This window comes from Octopus sinensis, linkage group LG11 (assembly GCF_006345805.1).
Source record: "Octopus sinensis linkage group LG11, ASM634580v1, whole genome shotgun sequence".
Lineage (NCBI taxonomy): Eukaryota > Metazoa > Mollusca > Cephalopoda > Octopoda > Octopodidae > Octopus > Octopus sinensis.
In genome coordinates, this window is record NC_043007.1 from 46,976,247 (window position 1) to 46,983,415 (window position 7,169).

At 33.3% G+C, this 7,169-nt stretch overlaps 1 long non-coding RNA gene across 1 annotated transcript in view; it reads right to left on the reverse strand.

Annotated features, from left to right (window-relative positions):
* Positions 1-2,552: 2,552 nt before the first annotated feature.
* The window catches only part of LOC118765270, a 15,038-nt gene continuing 10,421 nt past the window's right edge, over positions 2,553-7,169 (reverse strand). Inside the window, exons 2-3 of the long non-coding RNA XR_005001109.1 lie at positions 3,728-3,733; positions 2,553-2,567 (exon numbers count right to left, since the gene is read on the reverse strand). This is a non-coding gene — a long non-coding RNA (uncharacterized LOC118765270). The remainder of the gene's footprint in view (positions 2,568-3,727; positions 3,734-7,169) is intronic.

Consider the following 7,169-nt stretch of genomic DNA (forward strand, 5'->3'; position numbering starts at 1 on the left):
TGTGTATTTGCAAATCCTCGGGTAAAAGTATCCACTACCAACCGCACGCTTACACACAGTTTCCTGTTAGTGGCTTTTCTGCATTATATCCACTTTTAAACGGCTATTCTGAACTGTTTCCGTCGCTAATAACAAACTTTTCTGATCATGCGATTGATAATTCATGTATCCTACCAATGACTCGAAAATAATCAGAAATTCCAGATCAGGAATTTCTACAGCAGCTCCTGGATATTTTTCGCCTGCTAATCATGTTCTTTTACACGAGCATACTTGATTCGTTTTCAAAATGAAAACCGCTGATTTATCTGCATTAAGTAAGATATACAGAATACTATTCTGAGCTAATACATCTTTCGCCGCCCATAACGAAAATGTGCCCAGCTTGCTAGTAATTTGTAAGAGCAGTGATTTCATTAATCATTGTCTTTGGTTTTTTTTTTTTTTCAAATCAGAGTTAGTGAAATTTTTCTATGTATAGGGATGACAGTGGGTAGTGACCGCTGACGACGTACATATACGCAGAAATCTCGGATCTAGCATTTCCACCAGCGGTGCTCGATGCTCTTCATCTGTTAATGATACTTCCCTCCTTGTTATCGTTATACTCCTATTAGATATGCTTTCTTGAGATGAGTACATCATTAGTTTGCCTTTCTTAGAGTATATGCACGATACGTAAAGTATTCTGAATACTTTATGTACGACAGTAGTTCTTCATTCTTGTGTATCTGTGCTATTTTACCCCTATTGAAGAAATCTTGGCGAATGTGTGAATGCAAGTCCGAGCCTACTCACCAGAATATCCAGTGGAGAGTATAATAACACACCTAGGTTAAATATACTGGATGATGCATACAAAGTTGAATCCAAAATTATTCACCATTCAATTTGAAGATATATAAAATACAGTAAAATAGCAAAGACCCCTTTCAGTCACGAATGACAAACGGTTTGCACCTAGAAGATTCCCCTCCAAGACACATGTCCAAGTAAAGTTTCTTATGGTAATCCATAAGAATCCATGCATACAACCCTCCCGCTCCACGCCTCTGATGTTATCCAAGGGAAAGGCAAATGCCGATACACCTTGAAACAAGTAACGTCGCAACTCGTTTCGACAGCTGGGTGATTTCTTGAATACCAATGTATGAACGCACACACACACACGCACACATATAGATTTAAAATAACAAAGAACGTTTTCTTCCCAATTTAAGTTCAGATATTTTCAACTAACTCATATATTAAACGCATAAATTTTCTTAACAAAAATCATTCATGATGTCTTCGTCCTCTTTTTTAGTCTATATATATATATATATATATAGATAAGAAAGTTGGTTTGTGAAAGCACGTGGTTGAATATATAGAAAATAGTAAAAAGTGAAAAACCTACAGAAGGCTTCAAGGTTAAAAAATATATATTTGAGTCTGAAGAATATTAATTTTTTTTTTCTAACAATGACATAATTTAGAAGAAAGACCGGTTTCGCGTTTAGATTTTCAAATTTCTTACGACGTTATGTTTATGTTGAACAGAGTTATCGTTATGTTTATGTTTAAAAGAGTTCTAAATAAGGGGAGGTAATGAGTGATTTCTTCCGGTGTAAGGGAGATAATCGCTTAAATTTCTTTTCCTTTCCCTTGGTGTGAATTTCTCTGTATCAGTATAAGGAAACCCCCTTTCTCAATACATAAAAGAGAATTGGAAACGATTCTTAGACGGTTGTTTCATACTCTGGAATGAAAACACAGATAAACTCCTAAAATTTAAAAACCTATTGAACAGCATAAACCCAAATATACAGTTCACAATGGAATACAACCAAAAGGAGCTCCCGTTCTTGGATATACTAATTTAAAAAATTAACCTTAAAATAGAAACAGACATTTTTTACAAAGCCACAGACGCCAAACAATGCCTTCTTTTTAATTCATGCCACCCAAGACACACTAAAACAAACATCCCCTTCAACCTTGCAAGAAGGATATGCACAATAGTGTCAGAACAAAATACCAGGAACTTTACACTGCAAGAACTCAAAAACACCCTCATAAAAACAGCTCAACTCATAGAGGATGGGATCAGACGTGCAACAGAAATCAACATAGAAACTTTAAGAAAAGTTCAACACAACAACACACCTTCCCCGAAAATACTACTTTACATATCTACATACAACCCCAGAAACAAAGAAGCCTTCACCATCATCACCCAGAATTTACCAATACTTCATAAGGACCCCAAATTAAAGGAAGTTCTAAACATACACCAAATCATTAAAAGCTACAAACAACCTAAATCACTTAAAAAGATTCTCACAAAGGCAAAATTGTTTTCTGAAATTACGGATGCAAAAGTAAAAAAATGTGGTAGATCGAACTGTGCAATATGTCCAAACCTGCTAGAAGGATCGGAATTCCTCTTTAAAGAGGGACAGAAATTCAAGATCAAATCTAACTTTACTTGTGCCGCTGAAAACATAATTTATGTCATAAAATGCTCGGGCTGCCACCAAGACTACGTGGGATCCACGGGACTATCACTCAGACGTAGATGCACACTGCATCGACAACAGATTGCATTCCCGGAATACAGAATGATACCTGACTTTCTATCTAATCCTTCGATTAGATTGATATGTCCGACAAAATCTGATTTGGGCAAAATCAGTAAATTCATTATCGATAGTATTATCCCAACTGTGAGGGATAAGGTCGAACTTCCCTTATGGAAAGGAACTGAGGATGTAATACTCTGGTTTAACTCTATCAGAGATAAACCTAAGCTCAGCTTTATACAATTCGACATTTCGAATTACTATAGGTCTATAAGCCCTATTTTGCTAAACAAAGCCTTAATCTTCGCAAGAAAGTTTGTTGAGATACCTAAGTCGGATTTAGAGGTAATTTTAGCGGCAAGAGAAACACTTGTCTCCTATAATGAGAGTGAATGGCAAAGAGCCGACTCAGAAAATTTCTTTGATATTACCATGGGGTCATCAGATTCTGCGCAGGTGACTGACTTGGTTGGCCTGTATCTACTCTCGGAAGTTAGGAAAAGCTTCCCTAACCTTACTGGTGGACTATATAGGGATGATGCCCTCTTTGCCGTGCGGGGCCTCTCTAAGACCGAATTAAACAGATTAAAGAAGTCGTTGAGAAGCTTTTTGAAAGATTTTTTAAATCTTGATATCATCTACGACAGTAACTCTAGGGTAGTAAACTTCTTGGACGTTACCTTGTGTCTTAATACCGGTCTATACTATCCCTTTCGTAAGGCTAATAAATCGATAGCATATATCAATGTGTCATCCAATCATCCGAAATCCACAATAGATAGTATCATAACTGCGATTTCAACTAGAATATCCAATTTATCTGCGAACGAAGAGATTTTTGAGCAACATGCACCAGTGTATAATAATGCCCTAAGTTTAAGTGGTTTCAAGTCTAAAATATTCTATATCCTTAATACTAGACTAAAAAACAGGATGGCTGGTTTACCAATTGAGCAAGTTGCAATTACTACAGATAAATACAATAATAAATACTGTAATAATAATAGGTTTTTGAATAATAATTATAATAATAATAATACGTCTAGTAATAATAAGAGGCCTTTAAATAATAATATGTTTAGGAATAATAATATGTTTAGGGATAACAGCAGTAAGGGTAGGTATAAGGAAATTAAAAATCCTGATAAGAAGTTAAACAAAACAGTAAGCTCACGGCCTAGAATAAGGAAAGTTATTTGGTTCGCTCCCCCTTTCTCCCTTAGAATAAGGAATTTACCAAAACTATTTTTTAAGATTCTGAAGGAGAACTTCCCAAAGGACCACAAATATTATAGCATCTGCAATAAGTCGACAATAAAATTCTCCTATTCTGTAATGCCTAACTTTGCTTCCATCATTGCTTCAATCAATAGAAGCAAGCTTACTAGGTGGAACGACAGAAAAAGTTCCTTTGAGGATGACCAAGGAAATGTGGTTGATAATCCTGTAAAGCTGAGTACCAAAGCTATAAATGGTCTACCTTTACCGGACTCATCGAACCCATGTAATAAGGGTAGTTTAGAGGGAATGAATGAGCGAAACCCGTCTGGAACTGGAGATAAAATAAGTAAGGATACTAATAGGAAAAAAATTAGGAAAGGCCACGAAAAGACATGTAACTGTAGGAAACCCAAATTATGTCCTTTGGATGGTTCATGTCTGGTTACCAACGTAATATATAAATGTGTAGTTAGGGATGTAGATAATCTAAACAAATTTTATATAGGTAGTACGATGGATTTTAAGGCGCGATATAGGTCACACATGAGCTCTTTTACTAACGAAAAATACCTTAACTCAACTAAACTGGAATCGCATATACACAACCTCAGAAAGAACAATAAGAATTATTTCCTAGAATGGTCCATCATTTCTAAAATCCCAAACTTTAAGAGAAATATCAGCAAGTGTAGGCTATGCATAAGGGAATCACTTACCATCCTTAGGTGTTATGGACCGCAGATTCTGAATAAATTTATGGACGTGATCCCCTTTTGCGTACATAAATTTTCTTCTACATTCCTGAAAATCTACAGGAATAAAATAAATTGTAGTAAGTAATGGATTTACGAAAAGATAAGTTGTAAAAAAATAAAAAAATAAAAATAACTAGCTTAGATATTGCAGGATTTGAAACCTCGAAGGCTCAATTTAATTTAATTTAATTTTAACCCAATTAATTCAGTTTAATTTAGTTAAGTAAACCCATTCTTTTTGAGTATATAGAAGGTAAATAAATTGAAAAATAAAAGTATTTAAGTTTTGCAGGATTTGAAACCACGGAGACTCTTTTTAAGTCAATTTGGTTCAATTTTAATTAATTGGAATTAATTTGATTTGAAAATTTTTAATTTTTTTTAATTTTTTTTATTTTTTATTTTATTTTTTTTTTTTACCGCTTCCTCTACTGCTTTAAAAGTAAAAGGAAAAAAATTCTTCACTGCTTTGTCTTTTGGGCTATCCGTGCATGAATACCAAAGTGGGAAAGCAAACAACACCGTACGGGCCTGGTGCGTGATGGCTATCTTTGCGTTTATTTATATTTTTCCCCTGACGAAGGAGGTATTATCTGAATGCACCCTAGTGCTTTAAACATAATACACCCCTGAAATGGCCATAGGGATAAGTAAACATTTCCTTCTTATATATAAGGCTTATTTTACCTGATTAAAATTTCTAAACGATGAACATTATTTTACTTTATTTACACGATATATATATATATATATTATATTTTTTATATGCTCCTATATGTATATATATTTATATATGTTTTTATATATTTTTATATGCCTATATTTTTATATACCTATATATTTTTATATATTACTTATATTATATTTTACTTTCTACGTCTTTTATAAATGTATTCTCTTTGAATCGCTAAAATATTACTTCTAAATTTTTAATGATAAGACTTTTTCTCGCACTATACCTTATTATTATTATTACGTGCTGTACATATGAATTCTGTTCCATCTTGCGGGTTATATGTTTATTCTATAATTAAATGTTCGAATTATGAAATGACATGCGGTTGACTTTGTATTTGCTTGTTCAATGATTTTAGTTTGATATTTTTGTCTCTTCCAATAGAGCACTTCTATTGCAGTCCTATTAAACCATTTTTTGTTCCTGACAAGAAACAATTATTGTATCGATATATATATATATATATTTATGAGTTTATCTTAATCCTTTTGATGCGACTCTATACTGTCTTTCTCGCCATCGTTTTTCCCTCATCCTTTCTCTGATTTCGTTTTCTCTCCCCTTCTCCGCTTTCAATCTCTCTCTCTCTCTTTCTCCATCTTTTTCCTGTTGCCTCTCTCGTTGCTCACACGTGACCATCGTCTTTCTTTTCCTCACGTGATCATCTTTCTTTTCTTTCAGGACGGGATATATCCCTCTCTTCTATCTTTTCTCTTGTCAGAGAAAATATTTCTATCTTTTCTCTTGCCAGAGAAAATATTTCTCCAGCGTTCAGTATTTTACACGCGTTCTGGTCTAACGATCCTCCATATTAGTTTTCATTCGGTTTCCTTCTATGGTTCCAATGTCCTGTTTTCTTTCCAACTTTGATATTCCATAAGTCCCACATTTTAAGAACAATTCTTAGTGGTTGAGACCATAGCGGATCTTTTTCTAGCGTAAAATTTTCCACGTCGTGGTTCCCTCTTATATCTATGTATAAAATATTATTTACTGAATCTCAGTTCTTTATATGGTAGACCACTGGTGTTAAATTGATGTTATAAAATTAATATCCAATATTTCACCCTCATTTTGATTTTAATTTTATACATACATATATATATATATATATATATATATAAAGAATGACAGATATGAACAGGAAAATAAGACATTTAATAAGAAAAGATTCGTTCTGTAGACTGAACATCTATATAAACGTGTTTTGAGGAAAATCGGAAAATCGTATATAGCAAAAGAAACAGATAAACAAGGGCAGTAACTGAAATTGGCACAACAATATCCGTATGGAATGAATGCCTTGAAAATAGGTGTTATTAAGTCAATACATGCAAATCTTGTCAATCTTAGAAAAAATATACAAATCTTAAGCACAATGTCCACTTTGCATTTGATTTTAAAGCAAAAGCGATTATTTACGAAATCATATAATGTGTGTCATATGCGTGAAACCTGCTGATCCAATATTTATTATCCTCTTCAAAAAGAGGTGTGCGAATATTACTAATACACACACACACAGAGGCACATAAATATATAGGCATATATATATATATATATATATATATATATATATATATAGAGAGAGAGAGAGAGAGAGATAGATAGAGAGATAGATAGATAGATAGATAGATAGATAGATAGATAGATAGATAGATAGATAGATAGATAGATGTTAGAATAGACGTTAGATTGTCTAACTACATACACTATTTTTCGCAATAAATACACAGCGTGTTGAAACGAGAAAAGCAAGCTAACAAATTGTTTTGAATTCCATATTGGCGTAGAACTTTTCTCTTTTGCCTTAAACTATAATTGTAATTTTCACCTTAAAATGCATTTTAATATGCTGGCGAATCTTTAATTAGAAGTATATACATACATACA